The sequence below is a fragment of the Protopterus annectens genome, chromosome 5.part0 (assembly GCF_019279795.1).
Source record: "Protopterus annectens isolate FY-2018-M chromosome 5.part0, PAN1.0, whole genome shotgun sequence".
In the NCBI taxonomy this organism is placed as follows: Eukaryota; Metazoa; Chordata; order Ceratodontiformes; family Protopteridae; genus Protopterus; species Protopterus annectens.
The window spans coordinates 1,408,717,718-1,408,731,252 of record NC_056735.1 but is presented as its reverse complement, the minus strand read 5'-3'; the positions used below and the strand labels follow the sequence as shown (position 1 = coordinate 1,408,731,252).

Here is a 13,535-nt window from a genome sequence, read left to right as displayed (position 1 = left end):
CAGGTCGTCAGGGGTATAAAACATGCAGCCAACGTCATTACCTCAGTTTTTTTTGCCCCTGATGTCAGGTGCCCCCGAATGGGGAGCAAAATAAAATTTAAAACACAAAAATATACCTCCAACCAAATGCAAATACTCCAAAAAGGCTTTTAAGCATAGTTACAGAAAGTAGAGGTATAGTCTGAGAAAAAACAGGGGGCTGGAGGGAGGGTAACCAGGACTACAACAATGAATACAATCGTACATATACATTTATGGTAAGTGTACACAACTGTACTATGTTCTTCGTGTTTCACTGCTGCAGTCATTACATTTGGGTAGATTCCCAAAGCTATGGTTGAGAGGATGGATTTACACAGCATTAGGACCAGCTATAAAGCCCTGCAAGACAGCAGTGGGAAAGCCAGCTCTGGATTTAGAGAAAATTGGTAAAAGATAATGCTTGGTGAAAGTATGAACTGAACTCCAGGTAGCAGTTTCTAGAATATCCTTGGTAGGAACACCTCTGAGAAAAGCTGCAGAAGTAGATGCAGCCCTGGTAGAATGAGATCTGATCCCCTGGGGGATAGGATTTCCATGGTGCTTATAGCAGAAATTAATGCAATAGCTTATCATTTGTTTTGAAAAAGCCTTTCCCTCTGCCCCTGCAGCAAATGCTACCAGTAGTTGTTCAGATTTTCTTCGAGTCTTAGTCCTGTCCAAGTAGAATCTAAGTTGTCAGTGCACATCCAATGAATGCAGAATCCGTTCCCCTTTGTTTTGCGGATTGGGAAAGAAAGTTGAAAAATAAATGGACTGATTAAAAGCCACACTGGATACCACCTTGGGCATGAAGGATGGATTGGTCCTGAGTGACACCCTGTCCACATGAAAGATGATGAAAGGCTCCACTGTCATAAGGGCCTGTAACTCAGACATCCTTCTAGCTGAAGTGATTGTTAAAAGGAAGGCTGTTTTCCAAGAAAGAAATTTTAAATCTGCAGTAGCAGCTGGCTCAAAAGGAGGTAGAGTTAGTTTCTCCAATACAAAATTAAGATCCCAGGCAAGGGTTGGAGCTCTCCTGGGTGGTCTCAAGTTTTTGGCCCCTCTGAGGTATTGCTTGAGCAGAGGATGAGAGAAGAGGGGAGGTTCTGTGTTATAATGAGCTGAAATGGCTGAGGTGTGGATTTTAATGGAGGAAAAAGACAGGCCCTTGTGAAGCATCTCAGTTAAGTATTGTAAAATCTGAGGTAAATTGGGCACTGCTGTGCTCACTCCTTGAGACTGATTCCAAGCACAGAATATTTTCCATTTGTCAGCATAAGATTTTCTAGTACTAGGTCTTCTTGCCTCCAAGATGACATCCATCACAGGTTTGGTGAGGGATGCTAAGGGTGAATTTAAGTGATTAGCCAAGCTGCAAGGTTCAATGTTGAGAGCTGAGGGTGCAGAATCTGGTTCTCCTGCTGAGACAGTAAGGAAGGTGTCTGAGGCAGGTGCCATGGTGATATTTGTGACACACTGTGCAGGAGTGGGTACCAGTGTTGGCGTGGCCAGTCTGGAGCAATCAAAATCATTCTTGACCCGTTTGACTTTTAACAGAACTGTGCAGAGTAGAGGAAGAGGTGGAAAGGCATAGACATAGGTTTTCCCAGCTGAAGGACAGAACATCCACTTTCCAGCCTTTTTTGTGGGGAATCCTTGTGTAAAATGTGTCCAACTGGTAGTTCCGGGGCAGGCAAAAAGATCTACGTCTGGGCTCCCCCAATTGCTTGTCAAAATGTTGAAAATCCGTGGTTCCAGTCTCCACTCGTGTGGGTCCATGAGATTTCTGCTTAGTTCATCTGCCAGTGTATTTAATTTTCCTGGCAGGAATTGAGCTTGTAGGTGCACTTGGTAGCTCAAGGCCATGTTTCACACTGCCATGGCTAGTCTGCAGAGGGGGTAGGAATGTGTACCCCCCCCCCTGCTTGTTTATGTACCACATAACCGTAGTGTTGTCTGTCTTGACCACTAGTTGTCCTGGAAGAATGCAGTCCTTGAATGCTGTCAGAGCATTCTGTACAGCTAACATTTCTTTTTGAATGATATGTAGGTGCATTTGATTTGGGTTCCATTTGCCCTGAATGCACTTCCCTGCCAGGTAAGCCCCCCATGCATAGTCTGATGCGTCTATAGTTAGGGTTTGGGTGGCAGGGGGTAGTGTGAATGGTAGCCCCTTGTTTTGGTGGCAGGCCTCTGCACACCATAGGAACTCCAGGCGTAGGCAAGGTATGATGGGAATCATTGTTTCCAGGCTGTGACAATGTGGACTCCATAGACTTTTTAAGTACCACTGTAGTTTCCTCTTATGCAGTCTTGCATATGGAATTAGAAGAATGCAGGAGGCCATGAACCCCAAGGCTTGCAGTATTTGTCTTGCAGATAGCAGGATTTTTGTGGCCACTTGCTTGAAATAAATTACCAAAGTAATTTGCTTTTCTGGCGTGAGGAAAGCCATCTGGGCAGTTGTATTCAAGCTTGCACCCAGGAATGTAATTTCTTGAGAGGGTACCAGTTGTGATTTTTTTTCGTTTATGGTGTACCCTAGACAAGTTAGAACCCTTTTTGCAAACGCCAGATGATTTAGAAGTATGGCCTGGTTTTCTGCCTGAATTGGACAATCGTCCAGGTATGAGTATATTTTAATATTTCTTTGCCTGCAAAATGCAATTACTGGAGCCAGGCACTTTGTGACCCTGGGTGCAGTAGACAAGCCAAAGGGCAGTGCAGAGAACTGATAATGCAAGTAGCCTGCTTTGAAGCGTAGGTATCGTCTGCAAGATTCCCTGATTGGGATATGCAGGTAAGCTTCTTTTAAATCTAGAGTTGCCAACCAGGCATCTTTGCCTAGCATAGGAAGTAACTGGTGAAGAGTCAGCATCTTGAATTTTGGAATGTCCAGAAAGGTGTTTAGAGTAGACAGGTCCAGAATTGGATGCCATGTTTGGTCTTTTCTGGATACCAGAAAGAGCCTGGCGTAGAATCCTTGCCCCTTTTCCTCTTCTGGTACCGGTTGAATAGCCCCATGTTTAAGAGGGAAAGTACTTGTTTCTGAGTGTCTGCCCACTGATTTGGGGGCAGGTCTGGCCACCGGTTTGGTGTTGGCAACGTGTGGAAATGAAGTCTGTATCCCTGGGACACTATATTTAAAACCCATTTGTCCTGGGTTATGAGTTCCCAGTTTTTTGCATGAAGAGCAATCTTTCCTCCCAAAGGGGCGGCTAAAAGGCAAGTGCTTGGTAATTTTAAAATAAAGTCACTGAAATTGTTTACCATAGGGGGGTGTCTTGTATTTCCAGATTTGGAAATGAAGGCTCCGCATTGCTAAGGTCTGAGAGTCCCTTGGGACTGAAACTTGGTGCTTTTGGTGTGTCTGGATTTGGCTTGACAGGATCTGGAAGGAGCTGGAAAGGACCAATTCTTAGTAGGCCAGTGCCTACTAAATCTAGGAGGTTGCACTTGTAAGAAATCTTTTACAGTTTGCATAGATTTAGCTTTATCTTACATCTTTTTTAAAACTTCTTCAGCCTTATTGCCAAACAGGCGGTCCTGATTTAAAGGAGCATCCAACAATTTTGCTTTAACATGATCAGGCAGAGACTGCTCCTTAAGCCAAGCATGACTTCTAAGCACAGAGCCAGTAACAGCAGCCCTGCAGGAGGCCTCTAAAGAATCAAAATCACATTGCAAAGTATGTTTTCCAACTTGTTCAGCAGAATGTAATAAATCATGTAAATCTTTATTTTCCACACAGTCAGAAATCAACATATGTTTAAGCAGTCCAATAATATGCTGTTGATATTTTAACATATGAAACTGGCAGTTTAAAGCCCTGATAGCAAAGGTTGCAGAAGTATAAAACGTTTTACCCCATCTATCCAGCGCTCTGGAATCTCAATCAGAAGGGGTAGGATTTTTAGCAGTAGAAGCCTTAATGCCCTTAGGCCCTTGAGAAATGGTTTCAGGATCTGCAACAGGATTTTTGAAAAGGAACTTGTGGGACTCAGGAATCCTGTAGTATCTATCAGGATTACAAGGAGCTGGAGGGCAGGGAATCAGGAGCCAAACTGGATTCCGAAAACACATCAACAATGTCTAGTACAGGAGGTACAGCCAAAGGCCTATGCTGAGGTAAAAGAAGAAAATCCCTAAGCCTCTTTTTGGAATCAGAGAATTCCTTACCTTCCCAGTGGAAATGCTCCCATAGGGCATGTAAAGTTTCACCAAAAGAGAAATCCTCAGGGCGGGAAGCAGAGGGAATCGAATCCTCTGCATTAGAATCCTCATAAGTAGGTATGGACAAATCCAGGTAATTAGAAGAGTCAGAAAAAACAGAATCCTGATCAGACGATTCATAGTCAAGCTCAGGCCTAGGCCTGAGATAGAAGGGGGGTCGATTACCCCTGATTACAGTAATTAGATTTTCAGCCATTTTGATCATTTGTTTTTCAGGCATAGGGGCCTGAAAATGTGGCCTGGGCATCGTTTTTTTCCGACAGATCAAGATTTAGGCCTTAGTATTAAAGGTGGAGTTGGTTTGATATGCAATACACCCTCAGAAGCTGGTGCCGGCACAGTGGCTCCAGACCCATCCAAGGTAGAGACATCCGCGGGTTCTATAGATGAAGTATCGCGCGGCATACTGGACTCCGAATGGGTCTCAGTAGAGGCCTGCGAGTCAGAAGTAGCAGGTAGGGTATCAGGGGCTGCGAAAGCGCCTCACTGAGTACCGGCAAACTGGTGACTGGCTTAGGAGAAGCGTTGTCGGCAGTTTTGGACCTCAACGGCCTGTTTCTGTCTTTATCTTTGGGTTTTTTTTCGAAATTCCGGTAGTCGGATGGCTAACCAACGTCATTTCTGGATAATTAAATCGAGAACCGAAATATTTAGAGGCAAAAATGTACCGACGACGGATAGTGCGCTGATTAAATAAAGCACAAAACCGACAGCAAGGTATGTTGTGGTCAGGGCGTAGGCAAGGAATACAGTACAGATGAAAATTCCACAAGTAATGCAATTATTAACTTTTACTGACATCAGTAAGGAGCAAGAAAAAGTTTCCCCAATGGGGTACTTAGCTTTAAGTTGAAGACTTCGGTTCTGAAACTCAAAAATGAAAATTTCAGGAGTCGCCCAACCGGCACTTGCGAACTGCTTCTGCTTCGGGCACCGCATGGCAAGAAAGACTGAGGTAATGATGTCGGTTGCATGTTTTATACCCCTGACGACCTGACGTCATGGAAGAAGGGACAGCATCCGATGCAGGACCCAAGACTTTGTTAATCAGGCCAACTGAGGGCAACCTGCCAGCAGATTACCCAAATGTAATGACTGCAACAGTGAAACACGAAGAACATCTGAGCTCTCCTCGGAGTCTGAATCAGAAATCTGTGGAGAAAGCCCCGTTCACGTTCATTCTTCCTCCTGTTCAGATTCAGAATCTTGAATCTCATCAGGAAAATAGACATCCTTTTTCTTTTGCCAGAAACTACTTTACAAAAAGGATTCATTGCCTAAATTAAACCCCGAGCCAGGCCTAGTAAAGTGTTTCTACCCACAGAAATTTGGGAATTAGACACATGCTTAGTTTTCTATGTCCTTTTGACAGGAAAAATGGGGACGACTATGCTACTAATGGCAGCAGCAGCTTCCCCCAAGGTTAGGGGCATTCTGATACACTAGGGAAGGCTTCTCTGTTCCCCCTCCCAGGGCTGAAAAGACTGTCTCTCTCCCTTGATCACCAAGTGAATCCCAACTGCCACAAACAAAGTGGCTAACCCCTGGTCCATAGTGGCTGTATGTGCTACACCAGAGGAATCTGGGGTAAGAGAAGAATGGTCTGAGGTACAGCAAATGGCCAAAGCAGAGTCGTCCCTCTGATGCTGAGGAGTGTTAGCCTGCTATGGTGGCAAAAGCAGAGTATCATCAACTTTTTGTGGCTGGAAGAAGGACTTACTGTGGAACCGGTAGCTTGTTTCATGGTCAAACCAAAAATGGTGTTATCTTTCCCAGGGAAGACAAGCAGCAAATGCCAGTAAAAACTACAGGTCTTTTAAAAGTCTTTTTTTTTTTTTTTTCACCAAAATACACAGTAAAAAGCACTTTAAACCACACAGTCAGTCCCCAAAATGTAAAACAGTTTCTTCACAAAAAATATGGTTTTCAGTTACTTTACACAACTTTAAACTAAAAGGGAAAAAGAGCACTCCAATTTAGAAGTATGATACACTCGAGTGTTGTTAAAACACAAAACTCCTAGCTGTAAAATAACTTTCCTGAAAAAGAAAGTGATAAAATGCAAACAATATTTAGAAAATGGAAGTTTTTTTCTCCAAAGGTACCGTATCTGCCCAGTAAAAACAGCACCAAGCTGACAGTTGATTCCTGAAAGCCTTACAATAGCACACTCTTCAGTGGCAGCAAAGCTCGAAAGGGCTCAGCTCAGCCTGAGTTTCCGGACAGTTTGCGTGCATTGAAGGTGCCCGGATGTTTTGGAAGATGGCTGGTTGTTATACCCTTGGCAGGGATAAACCAGTCAGCAGTGATCAATATTATGAAGATCTCTACTTGAAGACATACCTATCGGTAGAATCCTTCTCCTCCATTCCCACATTGGCTTAGTTCTTATGAATACTAGTATGTAAGGCTATGGAGACAAACATTTTTCACCTTTATACTACTATCTACATCCATAATTAGAAGTTTCCCATAAGTCTGCATTACCTTTTAATTTCTTGCCACATAGCCTTAAGTGTCATACAATTTTACATCAGCATACCTGACTTAATACAATATTTTATGTCCTCATAAGTATGGGTATTGCTGAGCCAATTCATGCATTGATACATAGTTTACTGATGCAGCCTTTGTTTTATCTTCAATTTTGTTTTACATCCTGAAAAAAAGTTGAAACCATCTCAATATGCACAGCAACACCAAATTGCTCTTTTGTGGATTTATCAAGTACAAAATAAAATCATCTGCAAATAAAGCTAATATGTTTGAGTACCACACCAGTTACAGCCTTAAATTTGTGAATCCCTTATTTTCCTTACCAATGGCCAAACTTGGAAAACAAAAAGTGGGGAAAGGAGAAAACAACTGCTTGGTTCCTCTACTCTAAGTTTGTCAGAAAGGATCCCTCCTCACCTTAATTCTTGCCATCGATCCTTTCATACATCTCTTCCTTATTAATCCTGTTATTCTGTCATGGAATGAAAATGTTACCACTCCCCTACTGAAAATGCCAGTTGATTGTATCAAATGCTTCTTCTGCATCAAAATCCACAAACACCAATTAACTATGGATTATTACTGCTCTATTAATATTTCTCTTGGCTAGTACAAACACTTCATAATCATGGCTTAAAATTTAAATAGTTTCATATGAAGGATATGAAGTATCTTTAGTCTTTGTCAACCCTTCTAAAGACCTTTGCCTGTTTTTATACAACAAACTGTTAAATTATCAGTTATGACATAGGCAATCATACATTTACATAAATGAAAACAAACCATACTGACATTTAGTTGTAAACATACATTTAAAATCTATCTAGTCATTGTCAAACATTACATAGCTCATTCAAATCCTGCCTTCTTTTAAACCCCATTCTTCCTCCAATATGTTATTCTGCATATATTGTTCCTGCAATTCCCATTTTCTTCTATGTAACTTGCCTCCTACACCCTTTTCCAAAGATCCCATTTCCAGTTGTTTTATCTCTGTTACTATATTCACTATTTCTTGTATCGTTGGTTTAGACAAATTTCCATTTTCTAGTAATTGCTTTGTTGGCAGCCACCATAATTAGACTCAGCAAGGCCTTACTATGCCCTAGGCAAATTTAACTGTATATAATAATTCAAAAAAAAAAAAAATCATTTCCTTACTTGTACCAATTTGCTAACCCAGTATTTCTGATATAGTCTGCAGGAAATTTTTAAAGTCTGCCAACTTATTACACATCCAGAAAATGTGTCCCCAATTACCTATTTCTTCCCTATCACACCTTCAACATTTGCTATCTACCCAAGGAAAAATTGTTGTATGTTTGGGAAATAAACATCATCCTATTGTTTTGTGAATTGTTTATCCTGTCTCTCTTCCTAATCCTTTCTAACCTCCTCTGATTCTTATAGTTATCATGCAATATTTTATATGCGCTACTAATTATCCATTTTTACCAGCAGCTTCTGTTCTGCATTCTTCTCAAAATTCTGCTTGTGCTGGTCTTTCGCTTAGGATTCCCTTTTTCCTTTCTTTCTTTCTTTCTCTTTGCCTATTGATAGGGAAGACTATCTCTAGCCTGCAGTCCAAATAAATTATTGGCCTTTTCCCATTCTATTTCCTTTCCTTCTCTACCTGCTCCCAATACCTTGGTTCCTTTGCCAGTTCTCTAATAAATTCCAGCCCCCCTCTTGCCTGGTGTCTGTATCCCTAATTGCAGTCACTCCTATCAGCAGAAACTCCTTTCTCCATTCCAGTGTTGGCCTAGTTCTTGGACTACTTTTTGCCCACTTTATTACCTTATGAATATCACATTTTGTATGGTTATTGTTATTCTCCTTAAGGATCTGCATCTAAAATTCCAGTCTCTCCTGGTTTCTTGCCTTCCTCCATTTCATCATCCTCCCTTTCCACTTAGAGTTGTAGCTTTCTGCTTGTGCTATGAATAGCAGCCTTAACTGTGTAGCTCAGAAATGCACCTTCAAAACAGGTAATCTCAAACCACATTGTTCTACTGGAAGAATCATCTTATCCCACTTGACTCTTGCAGTCTTCCCCTCCAAGATAAAATCCTTCAGCTCTAATAATTGCTAAATCACAACTTCTCTGGTTGATAAAAATATGCTTGACATCTAAAACTGAAGGGACTAAACATTTTAACTGCTTGTACTTTGCTATCCATATCAATCCATACTCAAGTACTTGATTTTATCATGTCACCATAAATATGGCTACTGCTGAACCAATGTGTCCGAGTACATCATTTATCTTCATTAATTTTGCATCCTGAAAAGACATGAAACTGTCTAAAAATGTTCCACAACACTGAAATGTCCCTTTTCTGGTTTTATCAGTTATAAAATAATATCGGCAAATAAAGCTAGCTTTTCTTGACTACTATACCAATTATAGTCCAGATTTTCTTTTTTTTCAAATAGTCCAGATTTTCTGAGTCCCTTATTTTCTATGCCAATGGTTCTAAATAGAATTCAAATAAAGGGGGGAAAGAGGACATCCTTAACTGGATCCTCTGCTCAAACAGAAATCATCAGAGAGGAACCCACCCACTTCAATTTTTGATTCCGATCCCTCATACATCCTCCTAATTTTATCAGGGAATGCAAATGCCTCCATTGCCCTGCTCATAAAATCCCAGCTTACTCTGTCAAATGCTTTCTCTGCATCAAGACCTACCACCAGCACTGGTAATTTTTTACATTCTGCTTTCCTCTGGATCATCAGTGTGCTGTTAATGCAGTCAAATGTTTGCCTCCCCTCCACAAAACCACCCTGATCCATATCTATCAATTTTGGCATCACCTTTGCCACTCTTTTAGCCATTACAGACCAACACTTTATAATCATGGTGTAGAACTGAAATTAGCCTAAATGAAGCTGGATTTGATGGGTGTTTACCTTCTTTAGGTATTACTGCCACCACCACTTTCTTCCAGGATGTTGGTGCTTTTCCTCCTCTTAAAATACTGTTAAACATCATCTTTCAGATCTTTAGCAGTTTCTTCCCTCGTAGCTTCAAAACTTCTACATGAATACCATCTACTACTGGGGATTTCCCTGTAGATTAGTTATACATCATAATTTTTCATCTCATCTCCTCCTATCCTGTTAATTGAGACTCATCTACCTCTAACCTTAGCATATTTAATTCTTCCATAAACATTTCCATTTGTACCTTTCTCAATTTCCATATTTCTCCGCTTTATACAGATCCTATAACTTCTTTCCTATTGCTATTTCTACCACCAACTCACTAGCCATCACTTCTAAAGTAATTTCTGTCTACCGAAATAACTTTTGAATTATATCGACTACTGTTCTTTAAATCCCTCTAGTTTTAAAAGATAAGTAGGAAAGCTCCAGTACCTTATGTTTACATTATTATCTCATTTTTTATTGGTGAATGGTCTGACACTTATTGGGCGAGTCTCAAAGCTTTTAGTTAAATATGACGTTCCTGTGAAATATAATTTTTATACAATGTAGTCTAGAAATATCTTGGAGAATATGCAAGTTCTGAGTTCTTGCTACTAAATTCACACATACACATCTTTAGACATCTACCTTATTTGGTTAAATTTTCCCATCCAGATCCCTCCAATACATCCTCACTATTGTAAGTCATGTTTCAATTCTCACCCATAGATAAAATTCCCTGCTGAAAGCATAATTCTCATATGCTCTATAACAGCACTTTTAGCCAAAATATAAATACATACCAGCATAATTCTCCTCCCTGACAACAGTCCCTTATTACTGCTAATCTTCCACTATCCCCACCCCCATCTATCACTGCTGGAATACTTCTCATATTCAGTATTACTCCCTTTTTCCTTTCTCAGAGACTGTCAAAGTCACATGCCTGTTTCAGTACAAATGCATCTCCTGTAGCACTGCAATTTACACCCTTCACTTCTAGTACAATTCAACATACTTTTTTTGCTTGTACCTGCAAGGCTATTTACACACCATATTAATACTGAAAAAGCAGCCACTGATAGAAAATATTACTTCCAGATATTCATAATGGTTCTTTTGAAAATAGGTTTCTGGCTTGCAGCTTGCATACAAAACCAACCTGCCAGAGATTAGTGTCTGCAAGTAGTTTCTTCTCCTCATATCTAAACAAGTGCCACTTTCCCAGACATTTTGCTTCAATTAACACATTCAAAAAATATACATTTAAGAGGTCCCTAAACTCTTTCAACTCGCGACAAACAGTTGCTCCGTATTACACGCTGCATCCAAAAACATTACCTAGTCTGTTAATGAATACACACAACTGCAATCTATGCAAGTGGGAACACAGACCCCATCTGTCCATATCTCTAATTCCTTTCCCTCTTCAATGTGAAAAACATCCTGCAAGAATTCAGTAAACATTAACTTTTTCCTTTAAAAAAATGCATTGGCTACCCGTAAATAAGCTTGTGCACTGTTATATTTTAATATATTAAACCACAAAGGCTGCTAGGGAAGAAACTACTTGTATAACCATTTGCTTCCCACATACATGTTCACAACCCCCACACCCTACAAACATTTTACTTATTTGTTAGCTGGGCAAGGCCACTAGACACAGCAGCTGTCATGTTTCAGGGTTGTCCCAAGACTCTGGAGCATTTTCTGGTTAAGCGACTTGCTTAGAGTCGCACAATAACCAAAGAAACTGAAAATGTCACACACTACGTGGAAAGTCTCAGGCTGCATAATAAAACACGAAAAACAATCCAGACGAAATACTTTAATCCACAAAAATCAAATTGTAAAGCACTTTAATGCCGTAATCAATTGGACTTCATCAGAACCGTTAAAACCACCTCATTAACAGTTTACATACCTTCATCCCCATCATGTGACTAGAACAAAACTTTTTAAAAAAAAAAAACATTCCTCTCGAAAACTTTAATTATGAAATTCCTGCTACAAATATCTTGAGGTTTTGTCACACTGTTCACTCATTTGGTTTCTAGAGTCGCACAATAAGCAACTGTAGGTGGAATGAATCAAACCCCTGTACCCAAGACACAGGAAGCTGCTCATTAACATCTTACAGCTTTAGGCCTCTACATGATCAATCCACTGTTATACAACCTCCCCCCAGTGCTACATGATCAATCCACTGCTACATGCCCTCCACGCAGTGCTACATGATCAATCCACTGTTACCCCCCCCAGGGTTGCCACCTTTTCAAATGCCCAAAGTGGGACATTTTTGGTACAAACGTCAGATTTTCCAGGGAAAAACATATCCACGGCCAGTACAAAGGACGGAACTTCACTTTTTTGGCTAAATAAAAGCTTATTCTTGTAGCATTTTAGTTGCTTATTCTGTTTCTTATAACATTTAGTTGTTTCAGATACAGAATAACTATTTTATGCAACTATTACATAAAATATAGGAAATAATTTTGTCCTAAAATCTCAGGACATTTGCAATTTTTACAACTTTTTGGCAGGACACAACTGCCCAAAGAGGGACTGTCCCTTGCAAAGTGGGACAGGTGGTAACCCTACCCCCCCCCCCAATAGCAAGATTATATCATACTAACAGATTTGTCTCTTTACAGTCTGTTGTGTTATAATAGGGCAAAGCCTGGATACATTACAATTAAGGCAAAGTACTTTCTTAATACAAGATCACCATCACATACAGCAATCACTGAAAGCTCCCCACCTCATAATAAATACATTTTACTGCATACTACACAGAATTGCTTTACAACATAACAGGCAATTTATATCATGATTTTTTTTATACAAATATTAATAGAAAAAAAACTGCAGGCAGGGGATGATTCACAGTCCTCCCACTATTTTAAAAGCTTCCAGTCATTTTAGCCACCGCTTCTTGCAGAAGTATAGTTCATGTCTGTCTAAACTGTATGCAACAGAACAAACACTTTACAGTTCTCCCATTTATTCACTAATTTTCACATTGCTGCTGGTGTCTTTTGTGATCTTCGTGACTTCTAAGCATCGTTCTCTGGTTCAAGTGCAAGATGCACATGATTACTTGAATCAGCTCCTGGGTTTTTTGCCTGTTCATGCATTTTCCTTTGGAACAATGCGAAAGGTTTCACTGACAAAGACTGTCTAAGGGCTTTACTACTGACACAAGAATGAGAAGCAGAGCTCCCTTCAGTTTGCTTGCTCACTCCTTGTTGGCTAAAATTATTTTCTGGTATATTCTGAATCCAAAAATGTGTGATACGCCAAGGAAACAATATTCTGAACAAAGTTGGATACAACTACTTGAATTTCACCCCCCTCTCTCAGTATCTCTTGAATGGAGGAATGCACATGACTATTCACTGTATACCAGAAGAGAAATATCAGAGTCCCCCAATTTCCAGAGCTTTTCCCTTCTGTCACAGTTGCATCAGGTACAGTTCTTTCTGCTGGTACAACTGCATTTTTATTAATATAGGTCAAGGTTACTTTCACAGAGCCAGATTTGGACCATGAAAATGATGTGCTGTCTCAATTTAGCAATCCTGTTGCAGAACACCAGTCCAAATTCTTATTTGTATTTTCATAAAATTAACTTTCTATTACTTACAGTTTCTCTGGTATAGCAGAAAATATTTTCTGAGTGCCCTGTCTTTTCTTGCTATTTTCTAAAACAACTCTTCCTGAGAAGCTTCGAGTTCAGTCATTTCTTCACTTCAACCTCTGATTTCTGCAGTTATATCTCAATAGCCACTTAAGCCTTCTATTTTTCTAGCCTTTTGTCATTGGACTATACTCCTCCACTGTCTCACTT

General features: G+C 40.2%; 1 protein-coding gene across 1 annotated transcript in view; it reads right to left on the bottom strand.

The window, feature by feature from the left end:
• The window catches only part of TFDP1 (transcription factor Dp-1), a 1,398,147-nt gene that overhangs the window by 232,114 nt on the left and 1,152,498 nt on the right, over window positions 1–13,535 (bottom strand). The window lies entirely within an intron of this gene.